The sequence below is a fragment of the Ursus americanus genome, chromosome 11 (genome assembly GCF_024610735.1).
Source record: "Ursus americanus isolate L20-20 chromosome 11, mUrsAme1.1.p, whole genome shotgun sequence".
Taxonomy (NCBI): Eukaryota; Metazoa; Chordata; class Mammalia; order Carnivora; family Ursidae; genus Ursus; species Ursus americanus.
Window position 1 is genome coordinate 10,705,509 of NC_142137.1, and position 13,473 is coordinate 10,718,981.

General features: G+C 35.3%; 1 long non-coding RNA gene across 2 annotated transcripts in view; it reads left to right on the forward strand.

Annotated features, from left to right (window-relative positions):
- Positions 1-424: 424 nt before the first annotated feature.
- The window catches only part of LOC123798550 (uncharacterized), a 65,844-nt gene continuing 52,795 nt past the window's right edge, over positions 425-13,473 (forward strand). Inside the window, exon 1 of one of the 2 annotated variants that reach the window (XR_006781363.2) lies at positions 425-530. This is a non-coding gene — a long non-coding RNA (uncharacterized LOC123798550). Of the gene's footprint in view, positions 531-12,043; positions 12,369-13,473 lie in introns of those variants that run through there. The other variant, XR_006781362.2, reaches the window with a different exon arrangement.

Consider the following 13,473-nt stretch of genomic DNA (forward strand, 5'->3'; position numbering starts at 1 on the left):
TCTTTGTCCTGAAGAGGACCTTCTGTCAGTTCTCAGTAAAAGTATGATCATGAAGCAATTTGTTTAACCCCAGTTCTCCTAAACCTATGTATTTTGCTGCTGTCTTGAAAAAGACAATCAAATCCTGTGGGATAGGCTTTAGTTAAATGAAGCATTACAGACTTTTCTCTTATACGCACTGCAGAGAAGGCGTGTTGTTTCCTCAAGCCCGCACACCTACTGCTCTCTTATTTACCTAAGACCTCATCTACCTAATTACTGAGATAGAAACAAACATATCATCCATTGCTCTCCTCCAGACCATTTGAATACATTATCCACTTATTTGGTATTTGGCTCAGGTGTAAATGAGTCATTTAATAACCCCTGTTCACAGCAAGTTAAGTTGCAACCAGCTGGCAGACACAACTCACAGGATTGTTAACCATTCCAACCAGGATTGGACTCTGCATTCCAGAACTTCCTGAAGGGCATTACGCAGCTTTGCTCCAGCTACCATGGCAGGAGTTTCAAGCAAACCTGTGCCTCAGGTAATGAAATGGTGTGAGAAATATAAGGGTTTCGGAAAATAGATGTCAGTGTCTAGTCTAATGACTGGAAGGTCTATGGATAAAGCTGTTTGAGACCGATCGTTATCATAGAATGAGAAGCCCCGCTCAACTCATGATGCCTTCAGGGGCTCAGCAAAAAACACAACTGCCTGAATCCACAGGAAGGTCATTTTGTTTGAAAGGTCAGTGACACTCAGGAATGGAGAATAGAGGGCAGAGTGGTTGTGAAAGAGGACTGAACGCTTCCACATCAATCCAGCATGCTGTATTTTTAAGAACAACTTTTATTTAATGACATCACCTCTCTACTAATTTTTTAAAAATGGAATTTACCACTTTCTAACTTATATAATTATTTACTATGCTTGTTGTTTATGGTCCGTCTGCCGCTTCACCCTCTGCCTGGAATTTCCAACCCCAATCTCTATCCTCATTAGTCTACTTGGCACATAGGAGGCACTAAAAAAACATGGTTAAATGAATATATTTAGTGCACGCTCATTTTTGAAAACTGAAAAATGTAGAAATGTATAAAAATAATATAAAGGAATGTATAAGATAATAAAAGTCCTCCATTTATCCTAACCCACCAAACAATATTATTAAGATTCTTGGAAGGCTAATATGCTTGCCTATGGATCTATGCATAAATGTGTATACATCAAAATTAGTGTTTATAAAGCCCCCCCAAAGGAGTTCACACCCACCCCAGTGTTTCACTCTGATTCTGAATCAATCAATCATTCAATCTCCATCAATGGTTCTTAGCTGGGTTGGTTCTGTCCACCCCCACCCTCACTCACCTGGAGACACTTGACAATGTCTGGAGACATTTTTGGCTGTCACTGCTGGCGTGGAGAGTGGGTGTGCTACTGGCATATTATGTGTAGAGGCCAGATATTGTTAAATTTTGACAGTGCACCAGACAGCTCCTGCTGCTCCCCTATCCCACCAGCAAAGAATTATCTAATCCAAAATGTCAGTGGTGCTGAGGTCAGAAACCCTGATCTATATCTTTCCTTTTGTGTTCTGTCTTCTTCTGGTCATGTTCTTCTGGTTATGAAGTGTCCTGCATTGCTGGAGCTACTCAATATAAAAAGAGCAGGTCTTGTCAAGGGTGCCATCTCCATTCCTCTCAGCATTTCCAGATGGCCAGTGCTGGGCAGGCCAAGACAAGGTGGGCAAAGACAAGGAGAAGTGCCTCCTCACCACCTCTGTGCTCTGCACATGGTCACCAGGATCCATAGGCAGCTGTGTCTGTGCCAGAGTCTCAAAGTGATTAACTTCTGACCATCATTTATTGCTCAGATGTTCATGAAATTGGTCATAAAAAATAGTTTTGGTTCTCATTTTTCTAAATGTAAGAGTTCAAATTGAGTTCAAGGGGCCAGCTGAGAAACCATTATCTTTATCAACATTTTTCTTTGCCTGGCCCTGCTCAAACCTGAAACTCCTGCCCCTCCCCAGCTCCAATTTGTAACGTGAGTGTCGGGAGAAACTGGGAAAGAAGGGCAGAAGAAGATGGATAGTTGTCAGCAAAACAGCATTTGGCCTTGGACTCTCAAAAATGCCCCTTGTGTTTGTTTTACTTTTGCTCTCATTTCCCATTAAATTTTTCAAATATTTTTTTCGGAAATATAGGAAAGCTATTATTTTTTAATTAACTCCTATCCTTATACAATTTTCAGTAGCCTTATACAATTTAATTTACTAAAGTTCCTCATGTTCTTTATTAAATATATTCCTGGGAATTCTGTGCTTTGGGTTGCTATTGTGAATTATTTTTTAAAAATAATATATTTGAACATTTTGCTGACTGTAATATAGATCTCTATATAATGTAAATAGCTATATATCTTGTTTCCAATGACTTTTAGACTTATTTTACTAATGGAAATTATTTTTCAATTAATTCTCTTGGATTTTCTAGGTATTCTCTATCACCTGAAAGTAGTGACAATTTGTTTTCTCATTTCCAGGACTGCACAAGTCTATAAGTAATCTTTGTGCAAAAATAGAATAAAAAGAGCCTTATCTAGGCTGGCATCTCTACACAGGTCTGTGGTTTAGTGTGTGGACAGAGTTTCTATGAAAAGTAGTGCTTCTTCTTCAGGACATATGCACCCCCACCCCAGAGGATGCAGTGCATTGAGCAGAACAATGGCTATATTTCATCCACTCTTTACCTCCATCTTGGAGCCTTAGACAGGGAGCAACCTATTCACGTGTAGGAGGGGGTCCCACCAAGACCCCTTCATCTGAATTTTGCTTTTTTTCGCCCATTCCATGTTTTATTGCCTTGGTTCGGACTTGTAGAACAAAACTTAATAATAATGGTGATAGCAGTTAGCTAGTTGTTTCTTTAATATTATTAAGACTGCATCTGGTATTTTGCTGTTGAGTTTGCTGACTTGGGATAGAGAGATATTCGCTGATTTGAGGTAGATATGGGTTAGTATTCATCTGCATACATACATCAGTGGTCTTAAAAGTTTCCAATAATGACCAGTTAGAAAATGGAAAATAGATCCCATTAATGACAGCAAAGAAATATATTAGCTAGAAATAAACTTAAAAGAAATGTGCATGATATTTATGAAGATGATGACAAAACTTTAGTGCAAGCCTTTTAAAAAAGCTTAAATTAATTGTAAGACATACTAATTCCTAGTTGAAAGAACTCAAAGTTGCAAACATAATCAATTCCTCAGAACTTAATATATAAATTCAATGCATTACAAATAAAAATCCCAGGAGGACTTTTACGTAAACTGATAAGATGATTCTGCATATGTCAGAGTAAGTGCTTCACTAAATTTCATAGTTGAGACATTTCAAAGGGGGTGCTCGCTCTATGAAGAGCCAGCGTATATAAAACTATAATAGTTTTGAAAGTGTACACTGGTGCAAGAAAGGCAAATATGTTAGGGTTATTGAAAAAAGAAGTCTAGAAATATATGTGTGTTTATAAAAATTGACACACACACACACACACGTATATATGTTGGCTTTCCAAATCAGTGGGAAAATATAGACTACCAAACAAATGAATAAACAATATTGAAATAATTGACTACAAATTTATCATAAAATAGGCACTTCTATCTCATATTACACACATACAATACAAAATGGATTTAAGAACTAAATATAAACTAAAATATAGAATTAGAATAAACCTGAGTGATTTATATATACATATAACGTAGGATAGGCTAACGTTTTCTCAAGAAAGACATGAAATCCAGAAGCAATGTAGGAAAAAACGGAGGTTTATAAAAAATGTTAAAATTGCCACTAGGTAAATGACCTAAAATATAAAGATATATGGCAAATTACAGAGAGGGATTTAGAAAAGGAGCATAAGTAGTGGGCAAAGGGTTAACATCCTATATATGTGAAACTCCCACAAAGTAATTATATTTAAAGCACAATGACAAGGACTTTTATGACTTTATGAATGAACTTTTAATAATTATTAATCATAACAGATTAGGAACTGGGGCACAGACAGGTTAAGTGACTTGTTCAACTTCACACAGCTTAAAAGTAGTGGAGACTGGGTGCCAATCCAGGCAGTTTCTCTAAAGCTGTATTGAAATACCATATTTCCTGCTTCTAAGACTGGGGGTAACCATGAGTGGTGAATTTGGGGAACAAAAGAATTTTTCATATACCGCCCATGAGAATTTAAATTGACGCAAACTTTTCATAAGGAGATTTGGTAATAGTTAGAAACATTTAATATCTAAAGTATGTTTACCCTTCAAGTTACCAATTCTTCTTACTTTTATTAGTGCACAAGGACATTTCTAGACTGTGGCATTATTTATAATGTATTTTGTGTGTGAACTGATAATTTTCTGTCTCTCTGTAACTCTGTATATTAAGTCCTATCTACAAAAAGTAATCATATTATGGACATAAATATGTATATCTACACATTAACCCATTTATTTATTTCATTGAAGAGTTCTGGAAGGATACACACCAACCTGTTGCTAGTGCTTATCTCTTGGGAGGTGACAAATGGGAGATGCAAGAGTGGTTAGGGATGGGAACTTATTAATATGTAGATTTCTGTACTGCTAAAATTTGGTAGTGAGGCTGTGATAATTAGAAAATAACTAAAAGCTCTTTTTCTAGTCATAGATTTTAATTTTAAAGAGTCTTTTTTTAAAAAAAAATAGAGGAATGAATTTTGCATATCATCCATTGTTTTTTGCCTTATTATTAATATGATAAGACTTTTCTTATTTGGATGATTGATTTGAATGTAATATTAATAGATTTTCCTAATACTAAATAATCCTTACATTAATAAGATAGTCTTTTTTTTTCTTTTAGAGCTTGATGTTCCATCAATATATGCTTAAATTTTGTGACTAGTATTTATTTAGAATTTTCAAATCTATTTCCACATACAAGATGGGTCTATAATTATCTTTTTTTTTTTTGTAATATTCTTGTTAGGTTGTTACAGCATTATGCTGGCTTTATAAAATGAACTTGGTAGTTTTCCATTTTTTTCATACACTCTGCCAAATTTTGTATGGTGATAAAATTAGATGTTAGTTTAAACTTTGGGGAACTTACTAGTAAAATTAATTTTTATAATTAGTGTCTTTTAAGGAAAAAAAATTGACTTCCAGTTTCTCGTTCTGCATATAAGGAGCTTGGTAGTCATCACTCTGTCCTAAGAACAAGTAAAAAGCTGAATAGACTAAAAAAAATCACAACTCTTTGGCTTTATATAAAGAGAGGGACACAGGGTAAACTATTGCCCCCAAGCCTAGAGACTGATAGGAGAATATAGGGAGTTGTGGCTTACCAGAGCAAAGACACATGAGCAGAAACTGTGGCAGGAACCAGTGCCAAGGAAGAAAAACCTAAACTGTAGTTGGCAAATTTCTGAAAGCTCAGCACAGAAAATTCTGAGAGTTAAAAACTCCAGAGGGACTCCATCATAGGGACACCCCTACAATATAGTGAGCTTTATTTACCTCCAGGAGCTCAATCAAATACAGTAAACGTTGGAGAAACCCCCTCAAGTTTCTGGCAGGGGGAGGGGAAAATGAACCATTTGAAATATGCCAGAGTACTCTGTTCTTAACAAGGCCTGCTTTCATGGTAAACTAGTTAACCAGAGCTTAACCCACTGGGGTACTGCCAGAGCCTAACTGACCTGGGAAGGGAAATGTTCAACTCTAGCCCGTTCTAACCTTCCACGTTGGAGAAGAAGGTAGCCAACTGCAGCCTACTCTAGCCATCCTGTCCCACCTGAGGAAGAAAAAAAACCAAACAAACCAAGAAACACTTGTGAAACTTACAGTCTAGAATCATACGCCCGCTAAAAGACTGAGACCTAGTCATCGGACAGTAGAACACTTCCCCCACCCCCCGCCATCCCATACTCTACCACCACATTACTAAAGACTATTTGCCACAGTTTCTTGTACAGTTATCAAGAAAAAAAAAATTGCAAGGAATACCAAGAGGCAAAAAACACAGTTGGAAGAGACAGTGCAAGCATCAGAACCAGAAGAACCAGAGATGTTGGAATATCAGACCTGAAATGTAAAACAGCTATGATTAATACGCTAAGGGCTCTAATGGACAAAGTAGACGTGGTGAAGAACAGATGGGCAATGTAAGAAGAGAGACGGAAGCCTTTAGCAAGAACCAAAAAAGAAATATTGGAGGTCAAAAACACTGTAACAGAAATGAAGAATGTTTTCGATGGGTTTATTGGTAGACTGGACAGAGCTGAGGAAAGAATCTCTGAGCTAGAATATATATCAGCAAAATCTTCAAAAACAGAAAAACAGAACAAAGACTGAAAAAACATTCAAGGACAGTGTGACAACTATAAAAGGTGTAACATATATGTAATGGGAATACAAGAAAGAGAAAAAAAGAGAAAAAGGAGACGATGATATATTTGGAACAATAATGACTGAGAATTTTCCCAAATTAATGTCAAACACCAAACTTCAGATTTGGGAAGCAAAGACAATGCCAAGCAGGATATATGCCCCCCAAAACTACACCTAGTCTATCATTTTCAAATATAAAGAAAAAAGCCTGCTAGAAGCCAGAGGGAAAACCACCTTACCTATAGAAGAACAAAGGTAAGAATTATATCCAACTTCTCTCAGGAATCATGCAAGCAAAACAATAATGGAGTGAAATATTTAAAGTGTTGAGAGAAAATCCCCCACCAACCTAGAATTCTGTACCTTGTGAAATGATGCTTCAAAAGTGAAGGAGAAGTAGAGATTTTCTCAGACACATACACAAAAAAATTTGAGGGAACTTGTTGCCAGTAAACATGACTTGCAAAAAATGTTAACAAATTCTTTAGATAGAAGAAAAAGGATATAGTTCAGAAATCCAGATCTACATAGAGAAAGAACATCAGAAAAGGAATAAATGAAGGTGAAATAAAAGCTTATATTTTTCTTAATCTTAATTGATGTAATAGATAACAATTTATTCTAAATTATTCTGAATAATAATAAGAGCAACAATGTATTCAGATATATATGCTTAAGTGTATTTAAGTGTATATGTATACATATATATATATACACACACACACCAGCAGAATATATATTTGCTTATTTATGCTTGTGTATAAGTGAAATAATTGACAGCAATGCTACAAGGGATGGGGGAAGGAATTAGGATTATTTTGTTATAAAGTACTCAAACTACGTGTGAAGTGGTATAGTGTTATGTGAAATGAACTTTAATTAGTTGTAAATGTATATTGGAAATTCTAGGGCAATCACTAAAAATGTAAAAAGAAAAAAGTATAAGTGATATGCCAGAAAAGGAGAAAAAGTGGAAATTTGATAGCCTAGATAAAATGAACCAATTCCTTAAAAGACACAATCTGCCAAAACTCACACAAAAAGAAATAAACAATCTGAATAAGTCTGTATCTATTAAAGAAATTTGGTCAATAATTAATAACCTTCCCAAACAAAAAGCAACCAACCCAAATGGGTCACTGGTAAATTCTATCAGATACTTAAAGAAAGAAATTACACCAATGCTCTACAATTTCATTCAGATGACAGAAGTAGAGGGATATTTCCTAATTTAGTCTATGAGGCCAACATTATCCTAATATCAAAACTAGACAAAAATATTACAAGAGAACTATAGGGCATACAAACCAATATCTGTCGTGAACATAGATGTAAGAATCCTCAACAAAATATTAGCAAATCAAATTCCAAAAAGCATAGAAAGAATTATACAACACAACAAAGTAGGATTTATCCCAGGTGTGGGAGGCTGGTGAAACATTTGAAAATCAATTAATGTAATCCATCAGGTCAACAGGCTAAAAAAGAAGAATCACATGATCATAACAATAGATACAGAAGAAGCATTTGAAAAATCCAGCATGCATTCATGATAAAAAAAAAAAAAACAACTAGGAATAAAAACTCAGTAAACTAGCAATAGAGAGGAATTTTCTCAACTTGATAAAGAATATCTACAAAAAATCTGGAGCTAACATCATAGTTAGTGGGGAGTAACTCAAAGATCAGGTACAAAGCAAGAATTGTCCCTTAACACTTCTTTTCAATACTGTACTTGAAGTCCTTGCCAGTGCAACAAGTCAAGAAAAGGAAATAAAAGGTATATAGATTGGGAATGAGTACATAAAACTGTCTTTGTTCACAGATGACATTATCATTAATGTAGAAAATCCAGAGGAATCACCCCAAAAAATCCTAGAACTAATAAACAATTATGGCAAACTTGAAGGATACAAAGTTAATATATAAAGGTCAATTGTTTTTCTATATACCAAAAAGGAACAAATGGAATTTGAACTTAAAAGCACAATATCATTTACATTAGCACACCAAAAATGAAGTACTTATGTATAAATCTAATAAAGTATGTTCATGATCTATATGAGGAAAACTATAAAACTCTGATAAATGAAATTAAAGAACTAAATAAGAAAGAAATATTCCATGTTCATGAGTAAGAATATGTAATATTGTCAAGATGTCAGTTCTTTCCAAGTTGGTCTATAGATTCAATGCAATCCCAATCAAAATCCCCAGCAAGTGATTTTATGGGCAACAACAAAGTAATTCTAAAATTTAGATGGAGAAGCAGAAAACCTAGAATAACCAACACTGTATTGAGTGGAAGTACAAAATTGGAGGACTGATACTACCCAACTTCAAGACTTATTATAAAGCTACTAATCAAGACAATGTGGTATTGGTGAAAAAAACAGACAAATAGATCAATTGAACAGAATAGAGAGACCAAAAGTAGATCCCAGTAAATATAGTCAACTGATCTTTGACAAAGGAGAAAGGGCAATAAAGTGGACAAGAGATAGACTCTTAAACAAAAAGTGCTGAAATAACTGGACATCTACATGGAAAAAAAATGAATGTAGATACAGATTTTATACCCTTCACAAAAATTAACTTAAAATAGATCATAGACCTAATTTTAAAAGGCAAAACTATAAAAGTCCTAGAAGATAACGGGAGAACACCTAGATGATCTTGGGTGTGATGATGCCCTTTTATTTACAATACTAAAGACATGATCTATGAAAGAAATACTTGATAGGCTGCACTTCATTCAAATTAGAAACATCTTCTCTGTGAAATACAATATCAAGAAATTAGAAGACAAGCCACAGACTGGGAGGAAATATTTGCAAAAGATATACCTGATAATGGGTTATTATCCAAAATATATAAATAATTCTTAAAACTCAATTATAAAAAACACAACACGGTTAAAAAAATGGACCAAAGATCTTAACAGACATCTGACCAAAGAAGATATACACATGGCAAGAATATATATACAATATTATATATTATGTACACATTATATCCTCTCAGAGAAATACAAATTAAAACAACAAGCTACTACTATGCACCTAAATGGCCCCAAATCCAGAACACTGACAACATCAAATGCTGGCAAGGATGTGGAACAACAGGAATTCTCATACATTGCTAGTGGGAATGCAAAGTGGTACATTTTGGAAGACAGTTTGAAGGGTTCTTAAAAAAACTAAACACGCTCTTACCATACAATGCAGTAATCATGGTCCTTGATATTTACCCTGATGAACTGAAAACATATGTCCACACAAAAACTTATACATGGATGTATGTGACAGCTTTATTCATAAGTGCCCAAACTTGGAAGCAACCAAGATGTCCTTCAGTAGGTGAGTGCATAAATAAACTGGTACATCAAGACGGTAAAAATTATTCAGTTCTAAAAAGAAATGAGCTATCAAGCCATGAAAAAAACACATGGAGGAACATTAAATTTATATTACTAAGTAAAGGAAGCCAGTCTAAAAAGATATGATTTCAACTATATGACATTCTGGAAGAATGGAAACTATGGAAACAATAAAAAAAGATTTAGTGGTTTTCAAGGGTAGTAAGGTAGAGATGTGATCAGGCAGAACACAGAGGATTTTTAGGTCAGTGAAAATACTCTGTATGATATTCTAATAAAAATGAATTCTGCTTTTGTTCAAGCCCGCAGAATGTACAAATAGCAAGACCGAACCCTAAACTAAGTTACGGACTTGGGTGATTATGATGTGTCCATGTAGCTTCATCCTTGGTAATAGTGTGAGGGACAGTGACAACAAGGGAGGCTATGCATATGTGGAGGCATGAGCGTGTATGGGGAGTCTTTGTACCTTCCTCTCAATTTTATAAACCTAAAACAGCTCTAAAAACTGAAATATTAATTTTTTTTCCTGTCTCTTCAGAGTTTCTCCCTTTTCCTGAATCACTGGTTACATCTATTTTCCTGGCCATTTAAGTGTAATCCAATTTTTAAACTTTTGGGCATAGTCTCTAATGATTTATAATTCTCTCTATACTCTGTAGCCCTTTAGTAATTTGTTATTTCTGCTCTTTTATTAATTAGATTTTTCTAGAAATTTGCCTATTTTCTTTTTTTCTCCTTAAGAATGAGCCGTTATTTTTTAAATATTCAAATTAGAATATTCGCTCTGATTTCCATTTTTTGAACATTTAGTTTTTGACGTTACTCATCAGTTTGTTTTCCTAGAGAAACTTTTTAAGGAAATGTGCCTATTTTATTTTTCTTCCTTAGATTTGCTATACAGACTCGATGTTAATAATCTCATTTTGTTTATGCAAAACCGGTCATCCACAAAGTTAAAATTATGCCATTAGCTACTGTCCCCATTTCATTTAGAGTGGCAATTCTAATGAATATGTAAATATGGTGATTACTTTTAGAACAAAATATATACATGTTTACAAATAAATAGCTCCCTTTTTTGTTGTTCTTACAGAATCATGGAGGCATTAAATGGAACTGATTTATGGAGTTGGTTTATGAAATAAAATAGACAGTTTACTTAGGGAAAAAAAAGCATGTTAGTATCTTAATAGAGACGGCTAGACTGAAGGAAGGAATTCTTATCCCCAACCAACACCTATAATAGCGAGGAAGGCAAAGGACATGCATTCTCACAGGGTAAACAGGCACTTTCTGAGCTAGAAATTGTGTATTTCCTCATTTCTAAGGCAACTCCCCACCTTGTTTCTCACATGGTGGCTGCTGAACCATTCCTGAGTATTCAGTTCTATTAAATAGTGGAAGTTCTCCATGGCAGTAACTCAGAACAACCATCCCAGCACTTTTAATACATTCATTTGTACAGTTAGGTGGAAAGACTTAAAGTATAGTTTGAAAAGTGCTGCCCTTTTGAAACAGTCTGAATTCCAGATAAGAGAAAAACCATGTGCTGCCCCGAGAAAACACTGAATTGGCACAGGGTTGTGGGAAGTTTCTTGGCTTGGGGGTCAGTCAGGGCTCTGCTTCATCTTGACTCCAGAACTCTAGGATTCTAATTATGGGCAATGTAGTTAATCTGAATTTTACCATTGTCAACTGATAACGAGAACGATACTACTTACCTTTTAGAGTCCTTGTGAGGATTAAATGTGAACTATGTGTAAAACATTTTTAGAACTCTGTATAAGACACTTTTAAAACACCGTTGAATAAGTGATAAATCTATTTTTGGTATGATGATGTGACTATTATTTCAAGAAAGAGATCCAGTATCTTTTGTGATTTTCAACTGAAGGCATCCCTGACATTCCTCAGTCATATCCTTGGCACGTTTCTGTCATTCAGCACTGTAATTACTTTTACGACACAGGCAATTCTGTTCCACAAACATTTACCAAGTGTCTGTTCTGCTCAAGACTAGAGATGAGGTGGTGGAGATAAAAGAATGAGAGAAATGAGGCTCCTTTCGTAACAAATGTAGAGTCTTATCCTTAGGTTCACAACCCCGTGACTTGACCCAAACCATTCTGATTAGCAAACCCTGTATGTCCAATCCTGTCCTCTGAGTTCAATTTGCCCAGGGCATTATTCCTTTGAGTACCGTGGAATTTTACTGCTCTCATCCATTTAACTTGTCTTACTTTTATGTGAAATCAGTTGTGAGAACAGGAAGAACCTGGGAAGAACTTTTGGCCCTTCAATGGTCCAAAGTGGAAACAGTGACATTTTATTAAAAATGAAGGAGTTCAGCAAAGTGTTTAAAAATAGAGTGATATGGGAGCTCAGCAGGTCATGGAAATGCGTTCAGAGGAATTTGCACAACTCTCTTAGGGGGTAAAGATCAAAGATCAGCCAGCCACAGTGTGAAGGGTGCAGTGTTTTTCATCTTAACCAGTTCAGTATCACAAATAAACAGGGGTAGTGTGTGCATAGATTATCATGGCTCTCAGGATTTAAGAGGTAAGGAAACATATACTTTCTATATGTGAAAGGAATGTGACAGGAATGTAATAAACTTTCAGATTTCAGAGGTGTTGGAAGTGGGCTTGCATTCAATATTTATGTGTAATCCTCCAGGATTCTGTGAATTAGCCTTTCCTTTCTGTTGTGACATGTTTGATTTAAAAGGAATTCAAATTCATCCACTTGAAACAAAAGTTAACTTCCCTGTTTCTCTTTTCTTTGTCAGAAAATGTGAGAACCAGCCTTTAAAATGAGTTTATAAAATCATGATTTCCCCCCATTCACTTACCAGCCCCACGCAACATAACATACAGTGGTAATACACAGTACATATGTAAAGGTCAGAATTTAGGTTAGGAAATTTCAGTTTTCTTCTGTGAATGAGTAAGGAAGGAAATACTAGATGGTATATAAAATCTCTGGTACTCTTTCTGAACTTTGTTGTAGAAGATATCTTCCTGACAAGTAAGGAAAATCTGGGTTAGACTATTTTCGGTGATCTGTGGACATGTGTCTGCTTGGGTGGTATGATCTTAACAGAAGCGACAAACAGGTGGGCACAAAGTTTGGAATATCTATTTACTTAGTCTATAGTATGCAGGTATTTAGTGCACCAGTGTTGTGCAGAGTTTTCTGTGAAACAGTATTTCTGAGATATTAATTGGTTTTAAATACCTCTAAAGGATCTACTAAACGAGTTTTATTTTATTCTTTTTGAAAGATTTATTTATTTCTTTGAGAGAGAGAGAGAGAGGGAGAGAATGAGCAAGGGGAGGGACAGAGGGAGACGGAGAGAGAGAATCCTAAGCACACTCCCCAGTGAGCACAGAGCCCCATGTGCAGCTCTATCCCACAACCCCGAGATCATGACCTGAGCTGAAATCAAGAGTTGGCCACTTAACCAACTGAGCCACCTAGGGGTCCCCTTAAATGAGTTTTAATAAGTTAAACGGGTTTGCTCTAAGCACTTAATATGCAATAAACTTTGTAAATTTCCAAAACTTAAATATAATATCCATTATTTCCTAAATTTATTAATGGAATTATGTGTGTATTAGCATTCTAGATTGTTTCTTTCCCAAGAATATGCTATCACAATATA